Source organism: Protopterus annectens, chromosome 5.part0, assembly GCF_019279795.1.
Source record: "Protopterus annectens isolate FY-2018-M chromosome 5.part0, PAN1.0, whole genome shotgun sequence".
Lineage (NCBI taxonomy): Eukaryota > Metazoa > Chordata > Ceratodontiformes > Protopteridae > Protopterus > Protopterus annectens.
The window spans coordinates 1,966,157,671-1,966,169,957 of record NC_056735.1 but is presented as its reverse complement, the minus strand read 5'-3'; the positions used below and the strand labels follow the sequence as shown (position 1 = coordinate 1,966,169,957).

Sequence of the window (12,287 nt, the reverse complement as noted above, 5' to 3'; positions counted from 1 at the left end):
CTAAGGTCAGAGACCACGCTGAAGACCTGGAAGATGACTGGAGAGAAAGTACAGTAGTTCAAGGAATTACTCAGGGTTCTAGCACCCCAAGAAGAGGAGGAAATAGGTGGAGTTGAAGAGTGAAGGCACCTAAAAACAGCATGTATTAGGACTACAGAAAAGATATGTGGCCAAGCTAGGTATGGAAATAAGGAAAGCTGATGGTGGAATGCAGAAGTCCAGGAAGTCATCAAAAGAAAGAAGTGCAGGAAGATGTGGGAGATAGAAAAGACTGACCAGGCTAGGAAGGACTACTGGTTGGCTAAGAAAGAAGTTGCAATAGCAAAAATTAGGGCATCAGAGGCACTCTACCAGCTTCTGGAAAGTGACTCAGAAAGGAGCACAAAGAAACTACATCAGGTTGCAAGGCAAAGACAGAAAGATAAAGAAAATAATCAGACCCCCTTCAAAAGGGATACAGCAACAACCCGCTCACCAGTCTACAGGAGATCAAATGCAGATGGAAGGAGTATTTCCAGCAGCTTCTGAATGAAGAAAACCCCACAGAAGCTTAAATGCCCCAGAAACAGCCTAGGATGAGAGAAGAGGAACCCACCTTAGAAGAAGTAAGAACAGCACTAAGGAAGATGAAGTCAGGTAAAGCAGCAGGCTCAGATGAGGTCACAGCAGATATGATAATGATGCTGGGTGAGATAGGGGAGAAATGGCTCCTGACGTGGTACTCAGTGTGGAGAGAAAGGTCTATCCCAGATGACTGAAGAATAAGCATAATCATGACAGTGTACAAGAGCAAAGGGGACATCCACAACTCTGGGTAATACAGAGGCTTCAAACTCCTAACACATTGTATGAAAGCTCTGTAGAGGGCGACTGATAAATGAATATGCAGAGTAGTCCAACTCTGCATTCCTGGACATGGAGAAAGCATATGACAAGGTCCCAAGAAAGCTGTTCTGGGCAGTACTGAGGTGGTTTGAAGTCCCAGAAACATTGGCAGAACAAGTGCAGTTTATGTACAAGGACCCAATGACTCAAGTATGAACAGTGTTCAGCCTCACAGAAGGGTTCCCAGTGGCAGGGGGTCTGACTATCTTCTTTCTGTCTTTGCCTTGCAACCTGATGTAATTTCTTTGTACCACTTACTGAGACACTTTCCAGAAGCTGGTAGAGTGCTTCTGATGCCCTATTCTTTGCTATTGCAACTTCTTTCTTAGCCAACCAGTAGTCCTTCCTAGCCTGGTCATTTTTTTTCTATCTCCCACTTCTTTCTGCACTCCTTTCTTTTGACGACTTCCGCATTCCAACACCAGCTTTCCTTATGTACCTTATTTCCATACCTGGCTCGGCCACATATTTTTTCTGTAATTCTAACACATGCTGTTTTCAGGTGCTGCCATTCTTAGCTCCACCCATTTCCTCCTCTTCTCGAGGTGCTAGAGCCCTGAGTAATTCTTTGAACTGTTATACTTTCTCTCCAGTCAACTTCCTGGTTCAGTCCAGTCTCGGTTGACCTTAAAGCCTTCTCTGACCACTGCTTGCACCTCATTGTGGCAACTAGTGGTTTATGTTGTGGGTCAACTGTTTCACTGGGGATGACTTTGCAATCATGGATTCTAACCCAGTGCTTTTCCTTACTAGTAGGAAGTCTACCAGAGTTGCATGTTGACTACTCTTGTATGTTTATCTTGTGACTCTTTCTGAACCATGTGTCAGCTATTATCAAACCATTTGCCACACAAGTCTATAATGGCTTCTGCTACTTTATTCCTGTTGCCCCACCCATGTGGACCCAGGCAGTCCTCAATCTGTTCTGTCTGCTCTGATATGTGCATTCAAGTCATCCATTATCAACACCAATTCATGTTGGCCTGCTTTATCTAGTAGGTCCTACAACTACTGTCTGAATGGACTCTCTTCTTCACTATCACACCTTGTTATAGGACATAGGCTGAGATTAAGAGTACTGCCCTATCATGACACTGGAGTCTGATTGCCATGAGTCTGTCATTAATTCTGATGATATCTCTCACAGCCTTCTGAAGCCTCTCACCGCAATTCATACACCATTTCTAGCAGGTCCCTCTCCTGAGTATTAGAGGCTGGATCACAAGCCAAGTGGCTTTGCTGCACTGTCCCTTCCATCTCATCTCTTGGATACATAGGATGTCCAGCCTCCTCCATATCATGTCATCCACTTCCAAACTGCATCCTGTGAGAGAACCTACAATTAAAGGGTAGCAATTCTCAGTTCATGTTTGACAGGTTGGTTTTACATCCAGCTTTCGCTCAACAGGGCTAGCCCCAGATAAGCCAGGCTGGGCAACTAGACACTAGCCAGCCAGGGTCTGATTGACCCAGGGCTGCTGGGCTTTATGGCAGGCAAACACTGGCCAATAAGGGGTACATATACCCTTCCCACCATTAGCAAGTGTCCCTGGCGTAGGTCAGGTCCTCAACCCACTTATCACTGGTAACTATGCATGCCCATTTTGGCAACATTAGTCAACATGATCAAATCACCTAGAGCCATATTTTATACCACCGAGTGGCTAGCCCTGCCATAGCACACAGTTTGTGATCTGTGTTCTCCTATCTTGAGGACACTGCGCACCACAGTAGATGCCCATAGCGGTTGATCTGTACAACTCTTCCCCATATAGGGCACCATGTAGAGTCTGTGCTGCTGCCCACAGCTGCATTCATTGGTGAGTTTGAGATGGAAAGACACAGCAGGTTTTTCGGATGGGAGAGAAACCCCATGGAGACAGGGAGAATGTGTAAATACCAAAAAGGCATTGGTCAGAGGTCAGACTCTAACCTTCTACCTTGTGCATGGGAGACAAAGACCTTAACCATTATGCTAACTGGTCTCATGATGCACATTACCTCAAAAGGGAATGAAATGACATGAAGCATTGGGTGGGTTTGCATCCACAGTGCAAGTCATGTACTGGAAAGGCAACAACTCATGCTTAGCAAGGCAAGACAAGCTGCACACAGCAGGATAACCAGCATACCACAGATTTGCAGGGCTCATGACAATACCAGATGTCAAAGACAGGAATGCGACATCTAGGGATATGTCAGCACAGATGCCACGGGGCTTTCTGCATAAGGCAGACAGATGGTACCTGACAAAACCTAGCAAAAAAAGCCTCAAATGCACAACTGCGAAGATTCAATGACAGGAGCAAGGAACATATGTTAACACCAGTATCAGTGATGGAAGGTGCACAGAAGCTATATCCACTTAGAAGTGGCTACGTCCTTGTGCAGACATATCTGCTGGCAGAAATGGGGACATTTGTAATGGCAATTACTTCCATGAATGTACTGGATCTGGGTGAATCAAACTCAAATAGAGGATGATGCAAGGGAAGCTGTACACATGGTTTCAAAATCACTACCATTAACTGGTGGGTGGTGCTTCCTGTCTACAATCTAATGACAAAGTTGTCTGACTTCCTAAGCAGTCCTGCAGAACATAATCCTGGACCTCTGAAATATGAGTATGCATTGCATGATAGCCTCCAGCTTGAAATCAGCCAGTCTGATACAACTTTCCAGCAGCTATCCCGAAGAGATGCCTATTCCATTTTGCCCAAATACTGTGGTGCCAACTACCATTTAGCATACCAGTAGGGTACAGATTTACAGTTCGGAGGATGCTAAGAGCCCTGGCATTTCTCAAGGTGGAGGACTTCCTTCCAACATTCCAGAAATTGCAAGATACTTTGAATGCTCTCAGGATGTGGTCTAGTTCAACAATCACTACATCTGTGGGTGCCCCAATAAAAAATGTGAGGAAACAGCATCACAAGCCTACCACCAACTTTCCATGTCCTTGTCCAGCATTATTACAGAAACCACGGACAAAACATGACAGAGGGGTGTCTGTGGACTGCTAGCTTATCTGGCTATTCTGAATAAATTACTTGCAGCTGTCCAACATGAAGAAAGCACTGTAAAAGTCTGCAAGGAAACCATCCTCCAGGGATGCCCACATATACTTGTCAGGAGGAATACCTATTAAAAGAGCATCAACAATATGCCATACTGGGTACCAGAGATGAACATTCTAGGACATTGGACTTCCTCCGAGTGACAACAAAAGCTTCATATTTAATGTGCCTCAACACAATGTCACACAAACAGTAAATGTTCCCCAATTTTCCAAGCATTTAAATAAAGTTGTGCCCTTGTACTTTTTACCATTTTAACCTAGTCCCTTACTAAGTATCTTATTGCCTGGTGCAAAGTATTGCTCAGACCTTTGCCTGCAATTCATGATCACATGACATGGTGCAACATATGCTTCCTTAGGCACAAACATGTCATTGGTCTGTGTGTGTCATGCTGTCCCACCTTAGAATGTTTTAGTTACTGTTACTGCATCCATGTCCGCTTGTATGCATAGAAAAACATTGTTTGTGTGCAGCTGCAGTACTTCAGTCACCATGTTGTCAAATGCACTGATGAACACTTACCTGTATTCCAGCATTATGCTCAACTTCAAGATGGGCATTGCCAGCCTGCCTTTTACTGGTGTACTGTAGTGTGGGGCTAGTATTGTAACTCAGAAGTCCAATTTTCCTTGATCCCCTTCTATCCAGTTCCTTAACAGGTACTTTGTCAGTCTTGTACCAATACATGGAACCATTTACTGCCATGAGGGAAATACCAGATTTTTCTCATCCCTGATACACTTTTGTTTTTTTTTGTTTTTTTCTTTTCTTAATGTAGTGTTAAAATCAAGTGATGACTACTAGTGAACCACTAGCTGGTCAGAATTTATTATTTAATGAATCCAATATTGGAACAAAAAATACATCACTGTCTTTAGTTTATGCAACAACCGGTGTCCTTACTAAAGTATCAAAGTTTTTACCCATAAAAAAAAGACCTTATGACTCAGTCATGATGCAGGAAATAACTGTAGACTTTGTGTGGCCTATACCCTTTAAAGGCAGACAGCACTTCCAGATGAGCAACAAAATAAAATTAGGCAACTTCATGACTAAATGTCAAGCCCAGCTTAATGACCAGCATTTCTTTAGTGAAACGGTCTACAGTTCCAAAGTGCAACAAAGGAATTTTTATTGGATGGCACTGATGACCCTTGAAAACTATTTGAAAGATAATACATTTTTTCAGATGCTTGAATAAACAAGCATGTATCAGAAAACCTGAACAGCTGAAGTCATCCTCTTTTCAAGATTTTTTTACTCATGACAAAGAAATATATGTATATGGATTAACATTAATATAAAATTTTACACAGGGCAGTTCATCTGTGCAAAATTACTGGACTGAAATGTAATTAGACAGCTAGCAGATGACAGAATGGGTAATCTGAGAGAAGATCAGTTTCCATACGGGTGTTGCTAGGCAAGGGTTTATGGTCCAAACAGTACACCCAAATTGTAAAAGTTTTACTGTATCTTCATCTACCTTCCAAAATGTAATTGTTTAACCCAAAGCATTTTGAAATTCCTTGCCTGCTCCAGCAATCTATAACAGAATTTAGTACTTGTCCCTCACCCACAGTGGGAAGTTCCTACTGACATTTCATCTAGTCCTCCATGAATCATACCTCACATGTCGAGTCCTGCAAGTCTTTTTTTTTTTTTTTTATAATTGGAAATGTACTTCTGTTCTCAGATCTTCTTCTCCAAATGTTTAGTGTTTGTACTGCTTTGACATGAATGGCATCCATTCCCAAACCAGAGTACAGTTAAAATTCAAGACATCAGTATGGTCTGTCCCTGACTCGTACTTCTCCCTTACCATTACCTGACTTGTGGCTCTATTCCCATAACATCTAAAATGCCCTACTTTGAACCATCTAACCTACTACTTCATGGGTTGGTAAGGTCACTGAAAGTAACCTGCTCATACTGTACCTCAGACAGCTTCATTCAGTTCCTGTACAACTCCCCTAATGCCTCCTTTATCCTTTAAGTGGTGTCTCTATTCATATTTTGCCTTATCGGCTGCATAAGCATGCTATTTTGTTGTTGCCCCTTTTGAAACTGCTTCTTCTATTTAAACTGCTGCTGTCTAGTTTGTGTTGCAAAGAAAGATTCACACCCAAGAAAACTTCAGGACAGAGTTAAATGCTTTCATGTTTCATATAGATATCTTTTTGACTTGTAAAGGCAGCAACTTTTTTCTGAGATGGTAATATACAAGGAAAAACTTGTGTGACTCTGCATTCTAAAATAGCTCTTATGTTGTTGTTTGTCTTTCGGCTTTTTCCCAGTAAGGGGTCGTCACAGCAGAACTCTGGTCCGCTAATGACTGGCAGTAGATTTTTACGAAAAGCTGAGGTGCCAGCTCGACGCCCAACCTTCAACGAAGGCACGCCCATTTATGCACGCATGTCTTTCGAACGCTACCCAACACGCAGACTCCACACAGAAGGCACTCCCAAGCCAAGCTGAGAATTGAACGGGAGAACCTCTTGCTGTGAGGTAACAACGCTACCGCTGTATGTCATGAAATGGCTATTAATGCTGCCATGCAAACTGTTGAACAGCACTACCAGAAACTGTTGCCCTAAAGTAAGTTGTCACTCTGCCACACTCATTAACAATATGGGAACATACTCTATTCGTGTGTATACAAGTAATAGGCTAGCTGCTCTTTAGGACCATTTTAAGCCTAGCCAATTTTCCCTTGGGGAGAATCAAACCCTATAATTCTGGTCTGTGAGGTAAACACTAACCATGTCAACCCCCAACACCCAAAACACAAACTGGAAAACCTAATATTCAAACCTGCAATTCTCAGCTATGTTCACACACTAACCCTGACACCTACTTGCATAGCTAATCCACCATAAAAAATATGTGGCACTTCACAAGTCTGAGAGTCGCCATTGCTCAGGGGCCATGCTAATCTTCTCTGCATCATTCCAATGTTAGTATATGTGCTACCAAAGCACACTATTCATCGTCAGGGTTGATTCCCAGCTGTCATATCTTAAAGATACCAAGCAAAGCAGATGTTTGCACTTCCTTTCCATACATGTCTAGCAACCTGTCTTAGCACAGAAAAAAAAATCAGTGCATCTGAAAATCAGGCCAGACCATTCAAGTCTTACAACAGCCTAAATTGTGCACAACAATGGATTTTCTTAAGGAGACCTGTGCTCCTCGTAAGCCCTATATAACTTCCTCAACTTCTCTGAGTTGGAAGCTTGGAATCTGGCTCTAGTGAAACTTCCTCGAAAATATGACCAACCCCTTTCTTAAATGCTGCTGTAGCGAGTAGCATAAACTGCTCTGTCTTCAAAAGGTACATATACCTTCCTTCTGGGAATGATCTAAATGGGCTTCTTAACATGGAAGGAAATTGTGATCTTCATAAAAAAAAAAAAACTAAGTGTGATGGCAGTGCATATGCACCCAAGCTGACGTCCGTACCCAACAGTACTGTCCTTACTCAGATGGACAGTAGGCCATGCCAAGTTTAATTCCGGTGGCTGCCACAAAAGAAAATGGACATCAAATTCTAAACCAACCATACTAAAAGTAGCGAATATAGTAACAGAGATAAAAAGTGCAAGTGGTGTATTTAGAAAAAGGTGGAAGCAAATTACAGAAAAAAATGTAAACTGTGGGAATAATACATGCAGAATAATGCTTTTGTGGAGGAATCGCTAAGGCTGTGTCTGCAAATGATTTACTGTGATCAGTGTGGTAACCCTGTAAACATGCAAACTAAAAGAATACCGCTTCAATGGAACTGTTCCATCCAGTCCACATAAAGCAGAGTACTTTTCTTATGCTTTTCAAATTAAATTTGGATGAACTGAAGGGGAACCACAAATTCATCCACTATTTAGCAACACTAGCTCTCATGGGTAATGGGAAACATGTAATTACCCAACATATACCTGTTCAGACCATCTTTGGATATTGCAAAATATAAGGGCTAATAATTGCCATAGGAATGGCAAAGTGAGGCTTAACATCCTGACAAATCAGCAACCAAATATGAATCTATAAACCTACTAAGGATAATAATGAACAATGTTGTCCGCCCCCCTCCCCCCAAAAGCAAAAAACAATGCAGTAATTGTCTTTGGACAAATAATGATGGCAATGACATAATTTGTTGGTAATTCTCTCAGGGGAAGTTATATGGAAACCAGATAAAAACAAAAGTCACTTTTAAGATAAAAATCTTAAAAGATGTACTTAACACTGCTAAAGGCCAATCGGGGACAATAAGGGACCAATGAAATGACAGAAAGTGGACTAACTGCTTAGCTCTCTTTGGAAAGATAAAAAGCACAGACAGAGGCTTGATGCCTTTCCTTCCTAGTCAGGCTTCCCCTCACAAGGCCAGAGTGCGAGACTCCAACCATCCATCTCCAAGGAAACCCAGATGTTGGAAAATACCTGCCCATAATACAGACTTAGAAGATTTGCTGCAAATCATACAGGATTTTTTTTAGTAATCGCCTTTATGATATGGTATGTGAGCTGGAGGGGCTGCAGGGGCAGAATGGGAATGAAGGGCACATAACAGCTTGCCCATCTTAGGGTAAGGAAGCCAGCAGATGCTCACTGAAATAAACAGCATTACGACTCTGGCATGCTCTGCGCTGCATAAACAGTGCGCCACGTAGGAGATTGTTCATGTGTGTAAACGTGCATTGTACATGTGTGTAAACGTGCATTGTACATGTGTGTAAACGTGCATTGTACATGTGTGTAAACGTGCATTGTACATGTGTGTAAACATGCATGCACATCCCCAAGGCACTGACTGTGGAGCTTGCAAGGGATGCTGCAGGCTGTTGGGAGCATAAGGTGCACACTGCTGAACTGCACCATATCCTCAACCTCTTCAGTGTCCTCAGAGCTGGGTAGGGTCAAGGCCAGAGGCTAATGCTGGTACAGTGGATCTTGCAAATGAGGCGAGGACAGGACAGGCACTGGTGGCAGCTGATGGTCAGCTGCAGGGAGGAAGAAAAATCATCTTTATGAAGTAAATCTCACAGAGGTTAGATAAGCCACTGACATTTTACAATGTGACCAAGCTCAGCTTTCAGAAACACAAGTCGACACCCTGGAGTTAATCTGTCATTGCTGTGTGTAGTATCTTGGTAACAAGTATAGATCCTCTCTCTCAAACAGATTATAAAAATATATGAGCATGACAACCTTGGTCTGCATTTTGGCTGCTTAATTTTAACTATCTACGTCATATGACTTATTTGCAATCCAGTCGATCTATTATTTTCTGCCCTCTGGCTTAAGTTAACTATTAAAGGTAATCAAAAATGGGGAAAGAAGCAACCAGAATACCTCATAATAAAAGGCAAACAGTAGTGGGAGGGTACATAAAAACTACACAAAAAACATACGAAATTTATTTAACCACTGAAAGTGTGAGGAATGGGAAAGACAGTGTGTAAGAAAAGAAAAAAGTCAAAGTAAACTTTGTCACTGATTCACACAAGTGCAAACCAAGCAAAATTAAGTTTCTTTGGACTCAATGTGCATACAATACATAGATTACATTTAACATAATACACAAAATTCTATAGACAGCTGACAAACAATACTTGCATTACTGCACTGATATAACAGATTGTCAATCATTACTAAGTTATCAGTTTACTTTCAAAGGTCAGAAGCAAAATCAGAAGGCCACTGCATCTTACTTTCTGACAGCAGTAAGTGTGCACACACACAAGAGAAATATATATTATTTAACAGTAAGCTAAGATGCGAGCTTAAACATGATCTGTAAAACAAGAGAGTGACTAAAATGTTACACCACAGTGCAAAAATGTGAATATGACCACAGTTTGTGGCAACTCTTCCATACATCTGCTGGTGGCCTTGTCCCCCTACGAGACAGGACATTACTTTGGATGCACATGTCCACAGCATGCCACATATTCTGGAAGGCACTAATAGTAGTAAAATAACTTATTACATAAAAAGTCAAATGCCCTAACCTCCCTGATTTCTTCCCAGGTGCTATCTTCAAAGTAGGCCACCACTGTATGGACCGGGAACCTAACATGACAAAGCTCACACAACCTTTATCAGAATGTCCAGTGATAGTTAACAATGACTACAAAATGATATGAAGTACTAAAGACTTGCTAAAAGGTTCACCATCCTATGTATTCCACACAAAATATGAAACCTGCAGAGTAAATAATTTCAAATTTATTACAATTACACTGCCAACCCCCTGATGTAATCTCTGCAAGGACATACTGCTATACTGATGCAAGTCTCAACTCTATCTGTAGGCAAGGCTGAATTGTGATTTAATGTAAAACACAAATCACCTCATTTACTCAAAGCATCTGTAGCAGCATAGTAGAAGGTGATGGATTATGAGCATTTCTGATGCTATTTGACTTGCTGATGTACAGTAAATCCATTAGTAATGGGTCAGAGGACTGCCTTTTATGTCAGGATCAGGTCACCTTTTAGTCTACACAACACGGGGTACAGTGACTGGACTTTGAGTTAGTCCGTGTAGGACCCGTTGTTTAGGTTTTGTAACCTTTTAGTAAGGTACCTGTGGGTGTTCTAGTTATTGTATCTGGATAGATGCATTCCAAAGGGTTCATTATACTCCATGACTGGCCTAATGAGGGCTAGTAAAGGGAAACAATGACATCTCTAGATCTAGACACAATCCCTTTGTTAATAAAATGCACACTACAGGACTTTCTTACAGCAGACAAACACATGTTGGTCAAAGTTAGGTCACTGTCCACAACTTCCCAAATCCAGAACTGGTTTAACCCTTAGGGGAGTTATTGTCAATGAAGTAAGTGCCTTGGGGTAGAAGACTTCCCAAAGGGTAGAATAATGCAGATCTAGCATTTAGTTTTGATCATGATTTAGGCACCAGTTATTAATTTGAGACAAACCTTCTTCAGGATGGCAAAGTTATTTGTGGATTCAATGACTGCTTGCAGCTTACAGTCATTTGTAAATGTAAGTCCATCAGAGTCCTTTGGCATTTACATTAATAAAGTAGAAGTCAAACAGCACAGGTCCTAGCACATAACCGTGGGGGCCACACTGGTGACTGGTCTATGTGGAGGTAAATTTCCTCCCCTATTTTGATTACCTGCATCCTGTGAGCCAGATGGCAATCTGCCAGGTGAGATAGTGGTATATTTCCAGTTTATTTAGCTTTTAACTAGACCAGAGTTGAGAATTTTGTCAAAACCTTCAGCCAGGTTTATGCAGTGTGTACCATACTGCTTTCATCCACTGCTTTGGTGACTTTTTAAAAAAAATCTACCAGTTTGAAAAAGCATGACCTGCCCTTAATGAATCCAAATTGAGATGGGTCTAGTATTTGGAGGTTCCCCATGGCCTGATTGATTAGTTCCATGGTAAGTCTTATCGCTTTGCATACAAGGCTGGTCAGACTTATGGCTCTGTGGAAGTCCTCCCTTATGCAGGGGTATAACTATAGCTGTTCTCAATTCACTTGGTACAACACCTGTAAAGAGGTCGAAATTTAACATAATTGCTAGACATGTGGCTAACTCATGCATCATGCTATTTAAGATGCATCCAGAGATATTGTCAGGACCCATCAATGAAATATTTTTAGCTTTTGATAACATTTTTTGGCTTTGATCTTGTGTGATAGCTGGAGGCAAACCAGTTTCAGGTATATCTTGAGAGACAAACAGAAGGGAAAGAGGGTAAACTTGGACCTAAACTTACCAGCCAGTAAGTACACATCTTCAGCCTCGGTGTAGGTAACATTGTTCACAATCACCTCAGCCTCGGTGTAGGTAACATTGTTCACAATCACCTCAGCTCATTGCTGTGTTGTGCTTTCAAGACTACAAACAACAAAAAATGCCTTATTGTCCTTGGTTTAGGTAGCTATTTTAGCTTCAAACTTGCCTTTGGTGTTTTTTTTTTTTTTTTTTTTATCAAGTTCCTGATTTATTTCAGTGACAAGAGCTCTAATATTCTGGGAATAATTCTTCTTTCTTTTGGTCAAAATTCTTTTCCTTTTACTATAAGCTTACTGATATGATGGTTGCACCATGTGGGTTTGTCCTGCACTTGTTCCTACAGGGTACATCTGCACCTATGCAGCTGTTTACATGTTGGTATAGTGTTGGTGGTGTACATAACTGCACATTCAGTGGATTTAATGGGGTTTGAAGCCTGACAATGGTTTTTAAGAAATTTCTAAAGGTCCGCTGGGTGGTAGGGATCTCTGGTTTCAGTTTTATTTTGAAGGAGACTGCTTAATGGTCAGACCTAACA

The 12,287-nt window shown here is 41.5% G+C and overlaps 1 protein-coding gene and 1 non-coding gene across 12 annotated transcripts in view; one reads left to right on the top strand and one right to left on the bottom strand.

Moving 5' to 3' along the window:
• Positions 1-12,287, top strand: part of LMO7 (LIM domain 7) — a 921,898-nt gene that overhangs the window by 202,501 nt on the left and 707,110 nt on the right. The window lies entirely within an intron of this gene.
• On the bottom strand, positions 6,844-6,946 carry LOC122802998. The gene has a single exon (XR_006365047.1). It is a non-coding gene; the product is annotated as a U6 spliceosomal RNA (small nuclear RNA).